This window comes from Loxodonta africana, unplaced genomic scaffold (genome assembly GCF_030014295.1).
Source record: "Loxodonta africana isolate mLoxAfr1 unplaced genomic scaffold, mLoxAfr1.hap2 scaffold_81, whole genome shotgun sequence".
NCBI classification, from domain to species: Eukaryota; Metazoa; Chordata; class Mammalia; order Proboscidea; family Elephantidae; genus Loxodonta; species Loxodonta africana.
In genome coordinates, this window is record NW_026975550.1 from 155,898 (window position 1) to 175,425 (window position 19,528).

Consider the following 19,528-nt stretch of genomic DNA (forward strand, 5'->3'; position numbering starts at 1 on the left):
TTGCAGGGTGTGAGGGACAAACCCATAGTGCTGCTTAGGTGTCCTTCAACAGAAACCCTCCTGAGGTGACAAACTGTCCTGACTGATCCTGAGACCAAGACAGAGAGAAACTCAGTGAAAGGGTCATTGGCTTCTGCAAGTGTCAGCGCTCTCAGGGTCATGTCCTGGGGTCATGCCCAATTGCAGGAAAAATGAACTGACTCTGAACCAGTACACAGGCCCCGGAAGCCTCAGGAGGATTCTGTCTTAGTCTAACTCAGCACTGGGGAAATCCTCATGGGGTGGGAGCAGTGATATTCCTGGGATCTTTATTCTAAATTTTCAGAGCAGTTGATACAGTCTTGAGGTAGGAAAAGAGAAAGCTTGGGACCACAGGAGGGTGGCAAAAGAAGGAGCCTCTTATCACTCACTCCCTCTGGGGTCTTGTTCAGGTTTTTTTTTTTAATGCAACTTGGGCTCCAGGCAGGCACTTATTTCTAAAGTTGTATTTCTCTGTTTTAATTTATGATATCTAAGTCAAATCTGGAGTCTGGAGCTCATTTTGATAATTCGTCTTTAGTCTGTGCAGACAAGAGTCCGCTCACACCCATAATGAGAGCAGAGGAAATAAATTCCTCTTGCTCCTCAAACTAAGAGTACCACACTTGGGGAGCTCTCCTAGGGCAGCGCAGGCGGTGAGTCCACTCTGGGGCCCTGGGAGGGGGATGGGGTGGGTGCCAGGCAGTGTGGCTTCTGTGGCTTCACCTTCTTCTCCGGGAAGTGCATCTCGAAGGCCTCCACATTCGGATCCTGACGCTAACCACAAGTTCCCACCCTTCTGTGTCCACTGTCTGGACCCAAGTCCTCACATGCCTCCTCTGCCCTCCTATCCCATCATATGCGCTGTGATCAGGCTCAAGTGTGTACCCTGGGTCTCGCCCTCTATGGCCTTATGCTTCCCCTAGTTCTGTTGGGACCTGCCAGCCTGGTGGGTCTGAGGTCCAGGTGGGGCTGGGTGGGCTGGGACTGTCACAAAAGGCTCCTGAAGCCAGCTCTTTCCTGCTCCCCGCCAGCTTGTGGCAGGGCTGCCTGGGACCTCGCGCCTCCCCCGGGTGCCCCTCTCTGAGCATCCCTGCCGCCCCCTCCCCTAGTTCTTGAGGCGCCTTCTCTTGATGCACAGGTGCAACTGGGCACCCCACCGCACTGAACCCGAAGTCAGTTCTCAGCTAGATTATACACCTGAACCTGAAATGCACAACCTTAAAACCACTAGAACCAATAACTTGTTGTCATCTAATCCATTCCAACTCATAGGAACCATAAAGGGCAGAGTAGAACTGCCCTATAGGGTTCCCAAGGAGCGCTCGGTGGACTTGAACTGCCAACCTTTTAGTTAGCAGCTGTAGCTTTTAACCACTACTCCACAAGGTTTCTTAAAACTGCTAGATAGGTGTGAAATGAAAAAAGGAAAATAAAAAAAATTAAGAAAAAAAAAACAATTACAGAATATGTAAAAGAAAAAAATAACAAAAGAAAAAAACAACTACAAGAAAATCACATAATATGAGACTGTAACCTCACATTATGGACTCAAGGAGGCTGGGTTGTATCTTTCTTTGCAAATAAGTCTTAGATAAGGGAATTGGTACCAGGAGTAGATACACACTCTCACTTCAGGAAAATGGAAAATCTGGGATTAATTGACCTGGATCAGGTGGAAAACAGTGATAACCACATAATATTTAAAGATGAAATCCTAACAGCCTAAAACATGCAGTGGAAATTTTTCTAAGGAAAGTAGCATCAGAAGAGGCCTTTAATCACTACACAAAATGGGTCAGTAGTTCGAGATCTCCCTACAAAGATGGAATCAACTCGATGGCCAACTGGTTTTGGGTTTGGTGGATCACTTTTAGGCAGGTTCCAGCAAACGTGCAAAAAACAGATCATTTCAACCTTGTACACAGTCAATAAAGAAGAGAAAGCTATGAGATGCTCCCCAACTTGTTCCCTAAGGCTACTTTAATATTGATACCAAATTAGAAAAGGAAGGTATAAGAAGAGTTACAGGACAAGCACACTAAGCAACTGAGATGCAAAAATCTACATAAAATGCTGGCAAAGAAATCCAGCAAAGTATAAAGCACGTAATATGCGAGCATCAAGGGGGTTTATTGTCAGCATACAAGCTTGAGTGAACTTTAAAGATTTAATAATTTAATTCACCACATGTGTAGGTTAAGGAAGAAAAGACATAGGTTCACCTCAAGAGACGGTGAAAAAGCAGTGATAAAATCCAACCACACTGAGACATAAGAACTCTGAGCAAACATGGAACAGAAAAGGAGTTCCCGAATGTGGAAAACTACAACTAGCATGATAGTTCCTGGTGAAATGTGGGACATTCTCTTTAAAATTAATTAGAAATAAAATCAGGATGCTTTCTCTCATTATTTCTATTAAATATTTAACACTGGAGTACAAAAAGAAAAACATATAACTCTTATTATTCATAGATTATAGGAATGTCTCCACAGAAAAATTTAAAAACCATAGAAAATATTGGAATTAATATTAGTAAATCATAAATTTTTTTTTTTTTTATAAATACGAAGTAAAAAATAAAGTGAATGTCTATGCAGCAGCATCAAGGCAACTCTGTCATAGCTCTCAGTGAAAGCAGAGGGCACTGACAGGGAAACAGCAGGATTCAGGTGGGCTAGACCAAGGAGGGGAGAGCACTATTTTACACTGGGCTGGATTTATAAGGACCGGTATGTGTGTTAGTTACCTAGTGCTGCCGAAAGAAAAAAAAAAAAAAAAAAAACACAATTGGGTGGCTTTAAAGAACAGAAATTTATTTTCTCACAGTTCAGGAGCCTACCTGTCTGAATTCAGGGCATGGCTTACGTCTACATCAGCTTCTAAAAGCTTCCAGCCACGCTTTGTGTTCCTGGTCTTGTAGATGCATCTGCTCCGTTGTCTGTCTTCCTCTGCCACTCATAGAGAGATAGTATTATTCTGCTCTTTGTATAACTCAGAAGGGACTAGGTTTAGGACGCAACTACACTAGTATGGCCTCATTAATATAATTTTAAAATCCCCTATATCCAAATCAGGTCACATTTACTGGTACAGTGGTTAGGATTTCAACATACCTTTTGGGGTTACACAATTCAGTCCATAATAGTGCCCTCACCAGATACTCTGGACTGAGAATACTACCATGAGCAGTTGAGAGTGGTTCTATTTTTTTTTCTGCATTAGTTGTTTGTAACTTGTCTCAGTGGTCACTCATATGAACTTTGGAGCAACTTTTATGAAGACCCTGACCAACCTTTTGTACCCATGTCCATTGTGTGGAAAAACACACAGACTCCCATCACTGAAGCCTTGGGAAATTCATTGATAAGTGTGGGGAATGGAGTTGGGACCAGAATTGTTTTGTGGCCTTGATAACATGGCATAGCTGTTAGATACCCACATGGAAATATCAGGTAATAATACTAACAGCTAACACTTACTGAGTACATGCAGTGGTGCCAGGATTCTTGTAAGGGCTTCTCCTTTCCTAAGATATTTGTTCTGCATGATAGCCCTATGCGGAATGTATCATTATAATGCACATTTTATACATGAAGAGGCCGATACAGAGATTTAAGCTGATATTTGAGTATAAGTCTGGACCCAGGAGGAGTTGAAATGGCTGGAGGTGTAAATCTCACATCCTCAGCTACAGACCGATGGCTGTGGACTCACTGAGGCATCTCAGAGAGAGGGTGTCAACACAGAGAGAGGACTAAACACCGAGCCCTAGGGCACCCTGACGCCTACAAGCTGGCCAGGTGAACCACAGCCAACAAAGCTCTCTGAAGGCCAGTGTGGTTCCTGGAAGGTGGTCTGTCCTTTCTCTAGGCCGAATTTCCCCACTGTCCTTCCCACCTGCACTGCCTTGTCCCCTTCCTAATGGCAGGGACAGTGTGTAACTTTCACCACTGCCCAAGATTCCAAGGTTACAATAACATTGGTATGGAAAGCAGAATGATGGAGTCAGGAAGCCTGGTGGTCACATGCAACCAGTTGGAAACAGAAAAGAGCAAATAAAGACGGGGAGAAGACCGTGAGCCAGAGGAGTAGGAGAAATGAATATTTCCTGAGTGCTAAGTAAGGCTGGGCGTCTGCTAGTGGCATGTAGTTCCTCATTTAAACTTCAGAGGGACACAATTAGTGGAATAGACATTGCTATCCACTTTCATCATGCAAACATTTTATTATCTTTAATTTTAACAGTAACTTCTTACAAAAACAAATGAGAAAATAGAAAAGAGTATAATAAAAGAATAAAAAAAGAAAACATCTCATCAATTCAGTACTATCATTTTGCCTCAGCAGCTACACATTTTTGTTGTTGATGTAAATATAACACACAACCTTTGCCAAGTGAACGAGTTGTACAGGTGTACACATTACTGACAGGAATTACATTAATCGGCTGTGCAACCCTACCCTTAATCTGTGTGATTTTTCCATAATTGTAAACAGAAGCTCAGTTTCCATATGCAATAAAAAAAAAAATACAATAACACCCCTTTATTCCCTCCCTCCTGTCCCTGGGAACCCCTATGAACTTTCATCTCTATACATTTGCCTGTTTTTGTAAAAGGCATGCTTTTTAATTTGAAAGTTCATGACAAGCTACAAGGGTGAATTCATGTGGAAGCAGAAGTTATTTGCAATACATACATCCTACTACAAACTTGGTTCTAAAATATACAAAGGATGATTCATAAAGAAAAAAAAGAATTCAATAGAAAGACAAGTAAATATTTGAACGCTCTCTAAAAGATTTCTGTATGGCCAACATCCATATGGAAAGGGACTACATCAGTTATCAGAGGAATTCTAATAAAAGCTCACAATGTGATCCTAATCCTGCACACCAGAATGGCTAAAATAAAAAAATAAAAAAAAAATGGAAATACCAACTATTTGGTAGAACATGGAGCAACTGGAATTCTAATCTACTGCTAGTGAAAGTGCAATTTGGTACAACCACTTTAAAAATGCTTTGGCCATATCTACTAAAGCTGTGAACATCCATATATTCTATGACCCAGCAATTCTACTTCTAGATACATACCCGATAGAAATGGGTACATATGTTCACCAAAACACATAAGTCTAACCATCTGCTAAGGAATGAACACCCTCCTTCTGAATGCCTAACTTTTGTTTTTAATTGTTCTTTAGATGAAGGTTTACAGAGCAAACTAGCTTCTCATTAAACAGTTAGGACATATATTGTTTTATGACATTGGTTACCAACTCTAAGACATGTCAACACTCTCTCTTCTTGACCTTGGGTCCCCTATTACCAGCTTTCCTGTCCTCTCCTGCCTTCTAGTCCTTGTTCCTGGGCTGGTATGCCCCTGGAGTCTCATTTTGTTTTATGGGCCTGTCTAATCTTTGGTTAAGGGTGAACCTCAGGAGTGACTTCTTTATTGAGCTAAAAGGATGTCTGGGGGTCATATTCTCAGGGTTTCTCCAGTCTCTGTCAACCTAGAATTCTGGGGTTTTTTTTTTTTTTTTTTGAATTAGGATTTTGTTCTATATTTTTCTCCAGTTCTGTCCTGAATGCCTCACTTAAAAAGCACTATTCTCGTCTGTTCTAAGGTGATGGCCATATATAATGATAAGCTTATAAAGAAAAGTCTAGAGCTTTCTGTGAAATGCAGCAGCAAATCTCTAGAGGCTCATGTTCTTATAGCTTCTGTTCCCTCTGGAGCTACTGCTTCTGTCTGTCCTTCTGCTGGGCTGCACCACATGGAACCAGTTATAAAATTCAACCTCATCTTATAAATTCACAGGAGTCCTACTCACACAAAATTTTTATTGGCTATGAGAACAGGTGTGTAGAGGAGGTATAGAAGGGATTTCTATTGTAGCAAAGCAAAACCTTAAAATGAAATGGCTGGGAATGGCGGGCCTCCTTCTGTAAAAATGCTTTTCTACATGGAATATGGGAAAATGCAGTTAAGATATGGCTTATGCAGAAAGGCAAAACGGAGTGCTTGCAGCAATTTGGTAATCATTTAGATCACCTGTAAAAATATTTTCATCCTTTTTCTCATAGCTTACAGGAAATGAAATTCCAAAAGGATCGCATATTTAAAAGTAAAATACGTCACCATACAAATTTCAGAAGAAACTATGAGAGGTTTTGTTTTGCTTTTTGTTGGTAAAAGAGAAAGATTTTCTAAAAATCCCAAAGCTGTGAAGGCTCAAACTGGTAAGATACAGATATAGATGTTTGGCATATGAAAAACTATATGAAGAAAGCAAAAATACAGGCAAAAATCTGAAGAAAAATTCATAGGTTAAGGATTTGGAAGATATAGAAATGGTCAATAATCACATGATAAGAAGATCAACCTCATTAGTCATTAGGGAAATGCGAATCAAAACCAAAACGCACTATTATTTCAAAACCACTGAGATGGCTCAAATCAACAGGATGGACAACACAAGTGGTGAGGATGTGGAGAAACTGGAACCCTCATACATTGCTGGTGGACATGAAACATGATCCAATCGCTTTGGAAAACAGTTAGGTGCTTGCTCAGAAAGGTAAACATAGAGTTAGCATGCAACATAGCAATCCCACTCCTAGGTATGCATCCAGGACAACTGAAGCACGTTCACATAATAACTTACAAAAGAATTTTCATAGTAGAATTATTTATAAATAGCGAAAATGTGGAGAGAATCCGAAAGTCATGAACTGATAAACTGTGGTATACTCGTAAAATGGAATATTACTCAGCCATTAAAAGGCATCAGGTACTAATACATGGCACTATATGGACAAACCTTGAGAACGTTATGCTAAGTGAAAGAAGCCAAACAGAAATGACTGCGTGGTACATGATTCCATTTACATGAAATATCGAGAACAGACAAACCAACACAGACAGGAAGTAGATTAGCAGTTGCTATGTCTTGGAGGAAAGGAGTAATGAGATGACTACTAATATGTAGGGCGTTTATTTACAGGGTACTGAAAATATCCTGAAGCTAGACAGTGGTGATTGTTGCACAACTCTGTCCATATACTAGCAACCACACAATTGTGCACATTATAAAAGGCAATGTTATGGCCGGTGAATTATATCTCAATAGAAATATTTGTGATTCCCGAAAGACTAACATTTCAGTTAAATATATAGAACCCATAAATCAGTAGGCGAAAAGAACCCATTTTACCATATCTCTCTCCAGCCAAAGTGAAGGGGGTACATTCTATTAATACATCTTATTTTTTTATCTCTTCATTAACAAGTTCTGTTCTCATTATACATAACTAGTCTCCATTTCTAATCATACATAACTAGTCTCCATTTCCTTATGTCAGTTTTCACTATTGTAACTACATAAACAGAGCACTTCCATAGTTTTTATAAAAACCCACCCACTCATTCAATCAGACATATCATATTTGGAAGCTTCTTAGGTGCCAGAAACTAGGATACTCTGACCAACACAGCAGACAAGGTCCTGCCTGCATGGGCCTTCTATTTTTGTGGAGCACTCAGATGATAAACCAGCCAAACAGTATGTAATGTTACCTAACATCAGGAGGGAGGCGTATAATTTTGGAGGTGTCCCAACCTGTGTCTCTCTCATGAAGAGTTCCCTCTTGCCTCTGAACCCAGTGGAAAGTAAACACTTTGAAGGAACTGTGAGGTCAGTAAGTGTGAAAAAAGACATTTCATTTCAGTTTCATTTTGTTGGTATTACCTGCTACGCTGTCCACATTTTTTTAAACACTATCCTGCAGCTGACATCAACCAACCCCCCAAAAAACAAAAACAAAACCCGATGCCATGCAGTCGATTCCGACTCACAGCGACCCTGTAGGACACAGTAGGGTCTCCAAGGAGTTCCTCGTCTTAGGACACAAATAATTCCTGCTTATGAGAATCTGAAATTTGTTCACTGTGGATGTGTGAGGGACTCAGTAACACTTGCAGAGATTCCATGTGGGTGTGGTGCTCAAGTGTGAGCATTGGGAGGAATGGACCCCATGTGCACTTTGCATCCTTCTGGAGATTATGATACAACAAACATTCCCTCTTCATTGTCCTGCATCTTGTAAGAGAACAGAGGGAATTGTTAGGCAGAACCATTTGAAAATGCATGGCAAGAAATTTTATTGAAACATTAAATTCAAAATAAAATCTTCCTATGTTTTTCAACCTTCCCTACCTCATTTCAAGAGGTAACTGGACTCACAGAGTTAAAGCCCTGAAACTTCGAGACTCTGAAGAGTCTGTTGGAAGAGTCTCAGCTCATTGCAGTAATCACATTGAGTGAACTGGAAACCAAGGGAAGAGTGGGAGTCAGACAGCAGAGACCTACACATTGGGAAGGGGTGAGGCCTGCTTCTTGATAATGCCCTGGGCTAGGTGGCAGCACCTCAAAGGGTAATGCAGGCACACAAGTAGACAAACCACATTATGGTGTTCCCAGCCCTGCCAAGGTTCTCATGCTCCATCTGGGAATGGAAGCAGCAGAGACAATGCTTCTAGAGAGATCACCCACATAGGCTGAGGCGATGGGTGTGTTAAAGATCTCTAAACCTTGGTCCTTCTTTAGACCCCGGGGTACCTAGAAAATAAACCAACACCAAATATACCCCTACAAAGAAGTAAGGTTAAAATTTTACCCCAATTTTGTAAGCCGAGAGCTCTGAGTTGGAATTCAGTTTATTTAAAGAAATATCAAGTTTTCTTGCACACATGAATTTGTGCTGATTCACTTACAATTCATATTATTCATTCATCCACGAAGTCAGCAAACATTAACACTATAACAGCTACATGTGAGACCCTATGGCAGTTGCTCTTGATGATGAAATGACTCAGAGAATTTCCCTCAATGCCTGGTGAGAGAAACAGCCAAGTTAACAGTTGTATCAGTCATGTATTGCTGTGTAACAAATGACCCCAAATTGTCGTGTCTTAAAAGAGCAACAATTTACCAGCTCACAATTTTTCAAGTTGTCAGTTTGGAGCTCTTCTGATCTGGGTCAGCCTCAGTGGCTCACAACACGGCTTCCTCATGTGTCTACAATTTGCTTCCAGGTAGCTGGGAGCCAGTTCATAACATCAAGTCAGTGAAACCGCTGGATCCTCCCTCCATTGGTCTTCCATCATCTAGCAGGCTGGCCTGAGGGTGTTCCCATGAGTTCTCAGGGTTTAAGAGCAACAAAAGGGAAGTCTCAATGTAAAGTCTTTCAACTCTCTCATTTTATCAGGTTTTCTACCATCCCAATGTCCAAAACAATAACGTCAGCCCCAACTGAGGGATGGAGAAAGACTCCTACTGCTAATGAAAGGCGCTCCAGAGTCTCATAGAAGGCATGGGCACAGAGAGAGGATAAATGTGTAGACATTTCTTACATCAACCACAAAAAGTAAATGCAATTGTGTTTTATGCTGTGGTAAAGGGTTTTGCAGGTACAATGGAGTAGGGAGCAAGAAGTGAACAAATCTACCAGGAGGATATTTAGGGAAGTGATGTCTGAACCAAGTTGAGAATATGATTGGATAGTTAAGGTGTGAAAAAAGCCCCGGGTCCAGGAAGCCCCATGTCTTCTCCAGAGAGAAGTCTGAGGAGACAGGCTGAAGCCACTTAGGCATTTGGTACATTTGTGACCAGATGCAGATCATCTTTTGTTCTACTGTTTTCCAACCACTCGTCCCTATTTATAGTTTGGAGTCATACAAGAGTAGACCCTAGCATTTCCCTGTTGAAAATTTATTTTCCTCTGAGAAGTCATCACCACCCCAATGTTCTTAATTGCTTCCTCAAATGCTGTCTCCATTTAGCAGCTCCTTTTCTAAATGGGCTCCAGAGTGAAAGCAGAGCCTGGAAGATGCACAGGTCATGGACTTTCCCCAAGTCAACTCCTAAACCTCCCATTCTGGCTGGCCACAAATTCCTGAGTCTTAGCATTTTATGGTGAGCTCATAAGCCCAATCTGTTCCAATGGGGTCAGTTCTCTTAACCACCATGCTTCACCAGAGAGTAGGCCATCAGATGGGATGGGAGAGAAAATCTAGTCACGGGGAAGAGCCTGTGTGAAGCCTCAGAGGCTAAGGAGACCTGAGAGGTGTTCAGAGTGGACATTGTATGACCAGGGCTGGAGAGACATGATTCCAAGAGAGTCAAATGAGAAGTTTTGGACAAATCAACTCCTGGTCACACTGTAACGATTCCCTGTACTCTCTCTCTCCCCACCAAGGGATAGTAACGACATGGAGTGCAGAGAAAAGTTGCAATTCCTTTTTTATATCTAAGCCCCCTTTTCCCAGTCTGGGACTGGCAGTATTCAAGCTCCTACTTGAACAGTTCCATATTTTTCTTTTTGCTGTGTTTCTATTTAAAGTGGACCCATGGAACTGAGCAATGTCAGGAATGATGTCGCACAGGGTTATGGAAGCCATGCCATTCATGCTGATCTCACCTACTCTTTTGGAGAGGGTGTCGATCTGAGATCCTGTGGGAGAGCACCTGGAACTACTCTATCACAGAAATTCTGGACTAAACCGGAGTCCCCAAGTCACCAAACGGTCATGCATCATGAAGAACTGGGAAAAGGGATAAAGATCCTTCAGAACATCATTATGATTGGACATCTTCACCCGGAGAGGATGAAACAGTGATATACAAGGAAGAGGCCTTTCTCTAAGACTCTAGATAAGGGTGAGAGGAAAAATTGTCCCAGATTGATGTGTGTTATGGAACAAAGGGTCTGGTTTCCACCAGAAAAGACAGCCATGATAGGACAAGATGAAGGAATTGGGAATGGATAAGGTCATAAGGAGGAGCGTCCTGAGAAAGCATTTCCTGTCATTTGGTTGGCAATTAACCAAATTCTTATATCAATAAGAAATGTAGGAATAAGTGAGGGATCAAGCTACAGAATTCATTGGGAGTTCGAGAGCTTTCCAGGCACTCTGTTGTTTAGGATCTGTACCTGGTGGAAAGGAAGGAAGCCAGTGCATAACTAGGGCAGAGAGTATAGGATGGGGGAAAGGGTGGTTAGAGAGAAGCATACTTATTATATTTTCTAATGACATGATATTAATGTACTATGTGAAGAATTAAGAAAATATCTCAGGAGGTTCTGGCAGTGAGAAGTTGAAGGAGCCCAGAGCCCACATCATTGAGGGCAGAAGATGGCTTGCAGACTCCTCCCCTAGATTCAGGAACTCCCCTTCTCCTCCTATGTCTTCTCCCCACATCTCCCGAAGGGCCTAAAAAACCCTCACAGCAAAGAGAGCTATAGGATAGAATTTTTTTACATTCCTTCTTTTCTGAACCTGAATTTTGTCTAGAATCTTTAATTTGCCACTCCTTTCAGGGCAGTTTTGTTGCCCTCTCCACTACCATTATTTTTGCTGCCCCCCACCACTACTCCAGTGCTGCCCTCCACTGGCCCTATTTCCTTTTGCTTCCTAGGTTTCTAACTGGCCTCTAAAACCCTCTTGAGAGATCCCCTGCTGCAACTTCTGTCACGGAGTCTGCACTCCACTCCCAAGATGCTTCCATCTCTTTCTTCCTTAACTCGCCAATCCTACCTTCATACTCAGAAAAATACAGACCCTTATGTTGACATATACAACCCACCCACACACACAGTTGATGTGGTTGTGTCTTGGCTACTGAGATTTGTACCATCGGACTCTCAAATATGGACATCTCTTTCGGCCTCACACTGAAAGAGTATTTCTCATAATGACATGGTGAGAGCTTTCTGTTCAGGGAAAGGCAATCTTAAAGGAGAAGCTTTAAATTATACATAAATATACAAATTTTCCTCTAGGTATAATTCTTTGAATAACAGGTCTTCCCTTAATGGCCACGTAAACCAGAGACGCCATCAGCCTGAAACCAGAAGAACTAGGTGGCGTGCAGCTACAGTCAATAACTGCCCTGACAGAGGATACTAGCAAGTTATAAAAATGATGGTACCCTCAAATACAGCCCTTATACTGAAAGAAAAGACCAATATGAATGTCAGAGATACTCTGAAACTTGCTCTTGAACGTAAAGTAGCTAAAGGAAATGAAAGAAATGATGAAGTAGAAGAGCTGAAGAGAAGATTTACAAAGGGCGGCTCGAGAAGACAAAGTATGATAATGACATGTGCAAAGACTTGGCGTTAGAAAAACAAACGGGAAGAACATGCTTGGCATCTCTCAAGCTAAAGGAACTGAAGAAAAAAATCCAAGCCTCGAGATGCAGTAGTGAAGGATTGTACGGGCAAAATATTGAACAACACAGGAAGCATCAAAATAAGATGGAAAGAATACACAGGGTCACGGCACAGACACACACACACACACAAAAGCATGGGTCGATGTTCAACCATTTCAGGAGGCAGCATGTCATCAAGAACTGATGGTACTGAAGGAAGAACTCCGAGCTTCACTGAAGGCATTGGCAAAACAAGACTCCAAGAACTGACAGGTACCAATTGAGATGTTTCAACAAACAGATGCAGCACTGGCTGAATAATTTAGCCAACCGACTGGAAGAGATTCATGTTTGTGCACATTCCAAAGAAAGTGATTCAACAAAATTCAGAAACTATCAAACAATATCATTAATATCAAAACCCAGTACAATTTTGCTGAAGATCATTAAAAAGAAGTTGCAACAGGAATTCAAGTCAGATTCAGAAGAGGATATGGAATCAGGAATATCATTACTGATGTCTGATGGATCTGGGCTGAAAGCAGAGAATACCAGAATACCAGAAAGATGTTTCCATGCGTTTTATTGACTATGAAATGGCATTATACTGTGTCAATCATAACAAACTACGGGTAACACTTCAAAGAATGGAAATTCTAGAACACTTAAGTTTGCTCATGTGAAACCTGTACATAGACCACGAGGCAGTTTTTCAGAGAGAACAAGGGGCACTATGTGGTTTAAAATCAGGAATAGTTTGTGTCAGGGTTCTATCCTTTCATCACATTTATTCGATCTGTATGCTGAGCAAATAATCCAAAAAGCTGCACTCTATGAAGAAGAATGTGGCATTAGGTTTAGAGGAAGATTCATTAACAACCTACGATATGCAGATAACACAAACTTGGTGAAAGTGAAGAGGACCTGAAGCACTTAGTGGTGAATATCAAAGACTACAACCTTCAGTATGGGTTGCACCTCAACATAAAGAAAACAAAAATCTTCGCAACTGGACCAATAAGCAACATCATGATAAACAGAGAAAAGATTGAAGTTATCAAGGATCTCATTTTATTCGGTTCCCCAGTCCACGCTCATGGAAGCAGCAATCAAGGAATCAAATGATGTATTGCAAATCTGCTGCAAAAGAACTCTTTAAGCTGGTGACAAGCACAGATGTCACTCGGAAGGCTAAGGTGTGCCTGACACAAGCCATGACATTTTCAAACGCCTCATACGTATGTGAAAGCTGGACAATGAATAAGGGAAACCGAAGAAGAAGTGCTGCCTTTGAATTATGGTGTTGGTGAACAATATTGAATATACCATAGACTGCCAGAAGAACAAACAAATCTGTCTTGGAAGAAGTACAGCCAGAATATTCCTTACAAGCACAGATGGTGAGTGTTTGTCTCACATACTTTGGACATGTTATCAGGGGAGACCAGGCCCTGGAGAAGGACATTATGCTTGGTAAAGTAGAAAGTGAAAAAGAGGAAGACTCTCAGTGAGATGGATTGACACAGTGGCTGCAACAATGGGCTCTAGCATAATAACAAGTGTGAGGATGGCACAAGACTGGCCAGTGTTTTGTTCTGCTGTATATAGGGTCACGATAAATTAGAACTGACCTGATGACACCTAACAACAACAATACCCAGTTCGGCTCACTGCCTGTCTCTTAGTTTGCTGTACTGTGGTGGTTTGGATGTTGCTATGATGCTGGAAGCTAGGCCACCAGTATTTTAAATACCAACAGGGTTATCCATGGTGGACAGGTTTCAGTGGAGCTTCAAGACTAAGACACACTAGGAAGAAAGACCTGGAGATTTACTTCTGAAAATTGGACAATTAAACCCTTACAGATCACAAGAGAATACTGTCCAATTCACTTGCTTTGGACATGTCATCAGGAGAGATTAATCAGTCCTAGAGGAGAATATCATGGTTGGTGAAGAAGAAGGCCAACAAGGCTGTAGGAGACCCTTGGTGAGATGGACTGGCACATTAGCCATAATGATGGAATCTAAATTGCTGGCACTTGTGAGGATGACACAGGACCTGGCAACCTTTAGTTCTGTGTTACCTAAGTTCACCATTAGTCGGAGTCACCTCAATGGCAGCTAGCAAAAAATTACTGTTTGAGAGGAGAACTGAGATATGAACTTGATACAATATACCAAATATTAAAATGTTCAAAGATCTCATGTTTACTATAAAAGAATAGGAATTGAAAATACAACTTTCAAATCGCTAGAAGGAAAAAGAAAGAGAAATTTCATCATTCCAATAAAAAAAGAAACAGGAAAAGCAGAATAATAACAATAAAAAAAAGAACAGTGAATATGAAGTATAATATTGGAATTATGTCTAAATGTATGAGTAATAGCAAGAAAAAGGGATTAATACCTAAGGAAAAAACATGTACACTCAGCTTAGACTTGCAAATCCACCCATATCTTACTTATAAAAGAAAGTTAAAACATAATGTTAGAAACTTTTAAATTATGTAAATGAAGAAATTTCTACTGTCTAATGACTACATGAACAACCCTCTGCCAGATACTGTTGATACAGAAATGATTAAGAAAAGATTCCTTGCAGTCTGGTGAGAGAAACAGCCCAGTTAACAAATCAGTTATCAATTGCTGTATAAGAAATGACCCAAAAATGAAGTGCCTTAAAAGAACAAGCAGTTACTTCGCTCACAGTTTTGCGGGTTGGCAGTTTGGGGTTCTTCTGGTCTGGGGCAGACTCAGCCGCTCTCGGCTGGGCTCCCTCATGTATCGGGAATCAGCCACGATGTCAGCTGGTGGGCAGCCTGAAATCTTCTCAGCTGGATTCTCTCTCTAATGGTCTCTTGTCATTTATTAGGGTGGCCTGGGATGTTCCCATGGGTTCTCAGTGTTTGAAGAGCAGCAAGAGGGCAAGGAGGAGCCCTGGTGCTGCAGTGATTAAGGGCTCAGTTGCTAAAGGAAAGGTAATCAGTTTGTACCCACCAGCTGCTCTGCAGAAGAAAGACATGGCACTCTCCTTCTGTAAAGATTACAGCCTTGGAAACCCTATGGGGCAGTTCTACTCTGTCCTTCAGGGTCACTATGAGTTAGAATATACTTGAGAGTGGTGGGTTTCGTTTTTGGTAAGAGAGCAAGTCACGATGTGTCTAATTATATTCGGTCTCTGCTTCTACTGGTCTTTGTACTGTCCCAAAGGCCAAAGCAATCATAGATCAGTCCAAATTCAAGGACTGGAGGAAGAATCTTGCTCTTGAGAAAGGGAGCTGTAGGTCATATAATATGTATGGATACATACATATTAGAACATGTGGCCATTTTTGCTATCCATCACAACATGTAAATGCAATCAAGTTTGTCCCTAGTTGTGGCAGAAGCGTTTCTTAAATACAATAGAGTGTGGAGCAGGGTGGGAAATTCTACCAGGTGTAGGGTTGGAAAGGCTTCCACCAGGAAGTGATGCTTGACCTAAATTTTGAAATACGAGTGGATGGTTAGGAGATTTTCTTTTTTTATATATTTCTAACCACTTGCCCACATTCTACCATCTGTCATCACACAAAGCGAGCCCTCTGCTCCCATGTTGACATCTTTCATTTTCCTTCAAATCCTCAGGCTCTCCTCTACCTACCAAGCACAACTTCCCAAACCCTGCTTAAAATGTTTCAACAATTTGCTTCTTCCTTTTCTAATTGCCCCCTGGACAAAAAAGGAGATCAAGCAGAGGACAGTGGACCTTTCCCCGAGGGCTCACCTAAGCCTCCCAGGCAGGTTGACCATAGATGTCGTCCGGAGTCTCAGTGCTTTTCTGTGTTGATGTAATCCTACCCTTTTTAGTGGCTCCAAGGGAGAAGCATGTGGACAGGCCAAGAGGCTTCACAGGGTTGAGAGTCAGGAGGTCAAGAGAGAGTGGCCTAGACACCACCACTGAGTGATGGTACCTCCAGGCAACAGACCAAAAACCCCATTCTGCACGGATGGCTACGAAGGGTGAGTCTTTTGAAAGAGTTTTCCTTTATTTAACCAATAGATATATATTGGGTATCTCCTATGGGTGGGGTTCTGTCTCACTTTCTGGGACTGCCAAATATGAGGCAGACCTTGTCTTTGTCCCCAAGTTATTTACAACACATTTGGAAGACACAAATTGGAAATTGAGCATCTCCTATGACTCAGTGCTATGATGGAGGATTACTAAAAGATTACTAGGTCCTCTGAATACATAAACCAGAAGCACAGACTGGGTACCTTGGAGGAGGAACCAGTCAACAGGAAGGGAGAGAATGTCTACTAGTCAGAGGGAACGGCCTGTGTGAAGCCTAAGTGGCAAAGGAGGCCTGAGAGGTGTTCAGAGTGGACATTGTGTTTCTAGGGCTGGAGAGATTTGATTCAGGGCCAGAGAAGAGGTTTGGGAGAAATAGCGACTCATTATACTCTTCTATTTCCTCAACTCACAGTTTCCTTCCTCTTAGATGTTGACTTCTTTAAGTGAACATTTCAATTCATTTTTAAGATATAATTTCCCTCCTCCCAGCCTCCTAGCCTCTCCCACAACAGTTGCCATATTTTTTCCTAGTGCGCTGTTTAGATTCAAACTGGGCCCTTGGAACTGAGCGATGTCAGCGATGATGTCACACAAGAGTTACTGGAAACCTTGGTGCTCACTCAGATCCCAACTGCTCTTTGTGGGTCTGAGGTCTCCTGTGGGAGAGCGACTTTGGATACCAAATTACAAACGGTTCTGCCTAAATCAAGGTCCCCAACTTGTGAGAGTTTGGGACATCATCTCTACGTGGGAGGAGGAGAAACAGCTTGCCGTTGACCATCCTTCGTGGTTCATCTTCACCCAGCCAGAATGGAGCGTCAATACATGAGGAAGAGGCCTTTCTCTAAGGCCCAAGGTAAGGGTGGGAGGAAAATTCAGTCTGTGCGATGGGTGCTGGGCAGCAAGGGGTTTGATTCACCCCGGAAACAAGGACCACAAGGGATCATCGAGGCTTTCACCTGAAAAAACTTCCTGTCAATTAGTAAACAGTAAGAAATTATAGTGTGAATAAATAAATGAAGGAATAACTATGTGAGTGAAATATAGAATTCTACTGTCATCTGAGGGGCTTTCCATAACAGTAGCAGACAAGTCAGATTTGTGAACTCTCCTGCTTTGTTAGCGGAAAGAACGCAGGTGGGCAACTGGGGCAGTGGGTATAGAACCAGGGAGAAGGGTGGTTACAGAGACTTGTACTTCATTTTTTCATGAGAATGAATTAATATATCATGCGAATAAAAAAAATATATCAAATTTATCAGGAGGTTTTGGGAGTGGGTGGTGTGATGGAGCACAGTACCACACGTTCATTCAGAGTTCCCAGTCAATGTAAGCTGCCACAGTCCTCAGCCTGGACGCAGGCAGAAGAAGGTCCAGGAAGGCCCTGCCCCTCTAGCTCTAGGGATTTCCCTTCTCCTCCAAGGTCTCCTGACCATCTTTACCGAAGGGTTTGACATTTCTTCTAGGTAAAGACAGCTATAGTATAGATCGTTTTTTATTCTCTTGTAATTGCAAAGTTTTATTTTTTTAATTGTGTTGAAAATATACATAAAACATAACTGAATAATTTCTAATGTATGAGTCAGTGATACTCATTACATTCTTCAAGTCATATAACCATTCTCAATACCTTTCTCCAAACTTTTCTACAACCATTAACATAACCTCAATGCCCCAATGGAAAAACTGCCCCTTCCCCCTGCCCACAACTGGCAACCACCAATAATCCTTGCTTTCTATATATTTGCTTATTTCATGTAAGTCAGATCGTACAGTATTTGCCCTATACTTAGGGCAAATACTAACTTATTCCATTTAGCATGATGTTTTCAAAGTCTAGCAGGAAAGAATTTTAAAATTCCAACTATAGCTAACCTCAGTTTCTGCTATCATTCTTAGTCATCCATTCTTTCACCGACTAGTGTGCCCCCGCCTTGTCTTCTTTGTTGCTGCCCCATTCTGCCCTTCAGTGGCTGAGCCCTGCTTTCTGCTCCCTCCTTGATCTCTGTATCCTTCTAACCAACTGCTGGCATGTTCCATCTCTGAATCTTGTCTCTCTCTCAAGCTTTCCCTCCATCCAACGCACCCGACCTAGCTCCATCTCTTTCTGCATCCTGAACTCTGCAGTCCTTCCCACAGATTCAGAAACATACACAGACCTTTAGGTTGACACAGACAACCCACTGAGACATACACAGCGGAGGAGGCTGTGTGTTCTCCATCTGAAGTTCTCACATCAAGGTTCTCAGATACGGCCATCTCTTTCTGCCTCACTTCATCTACTAAGGACTGGGCTTCTATTCCGAGAAAAACAATTTTCATCTTCTACTGTGGCTGGGTTAAGAAGGGTGCAAGGAAGAGGTACACATGTAAGAATCATAACTAAATATACACATTCTTCTCTTTACATATACCTCCTCTATAAAAAGCCTTTCAGTAAAAAGAGGATGAAAAGAGGTGACCATTGCTCTGGAGTGTTTACCCTCCAAATTTACTAAGAATATCACTCACATACAAAACATCAAGTCACACATTTATTATGAAGCTTCATGGGAATGGGGTCATTTCTAAGTTCCAAAGGAACAAATTCATTGGAATTCAATAAAGGTGGAATTAAAGAAAAATAACTTCTTAAAAAATGAACTACCATAAACAGTGCCACTTTACAATGGAGACTTTGTCTTCCACAGCAGTGCCCCCAAAGGGTGGTGGGTCTCTGGGGAAGAAGAAAGAAAGCATGGGGTCTGCAGAGGTGGAGGATGTGGTGATGGAGAGGCCTCCAGGGGTCCCTATGACCAAAGCTTTGGGGTCACAGGTGAGAATAAGGACCCTGAAAGCTCAAGTAAATTAACTCTCTATTCTCAGAGGTCTCTATCCAAGAGGAAAATGTGCAACAGTCAACAACATCCCATGAAAAAAGTCGAAGCTCCAGGCCCAGGAAGATTCCAAAACAATCTGAGAACTCTTTTCTGTCCTCTTTCACTGAGCAGACCTCTCACTCCTCCAGCTACGGGGCTGCCCCAGGAAACCCACGGGTCAGGTGCGCATATTTCACCAAGGTGCGCACGGTCAAGGGGGTGGCGGTCTCCTGGCAGACCAAAACCTCCTTTGCCCCCGTGGGCAATATGCCCCAGGTCTTTGAAGCCGAGCTCTCTGAGGAGAGCACCATCGGCTCTGCCCCAAGTCTGGCCAACACTGAGTCCCTGGTCAGCAACCTGGAGCCCTG

At 42.0% G+C, this 19,528-nt stretch overlaps 1 long non-coding RNA gene across 1 annotated transcript in view; it reads right to left on the bottom strand.

Annotated features, from left to right (window-relative positions):
* Nucleotides 1–19,528, bottom strand: part of LOC135230160 (uncharacterized) — a 312,870-nt gene that overhangs the window by 122,023 nt on the left and 171,319 nt on the right. The gene's annotated exons all lie outside the window — the stretch shown is intronic.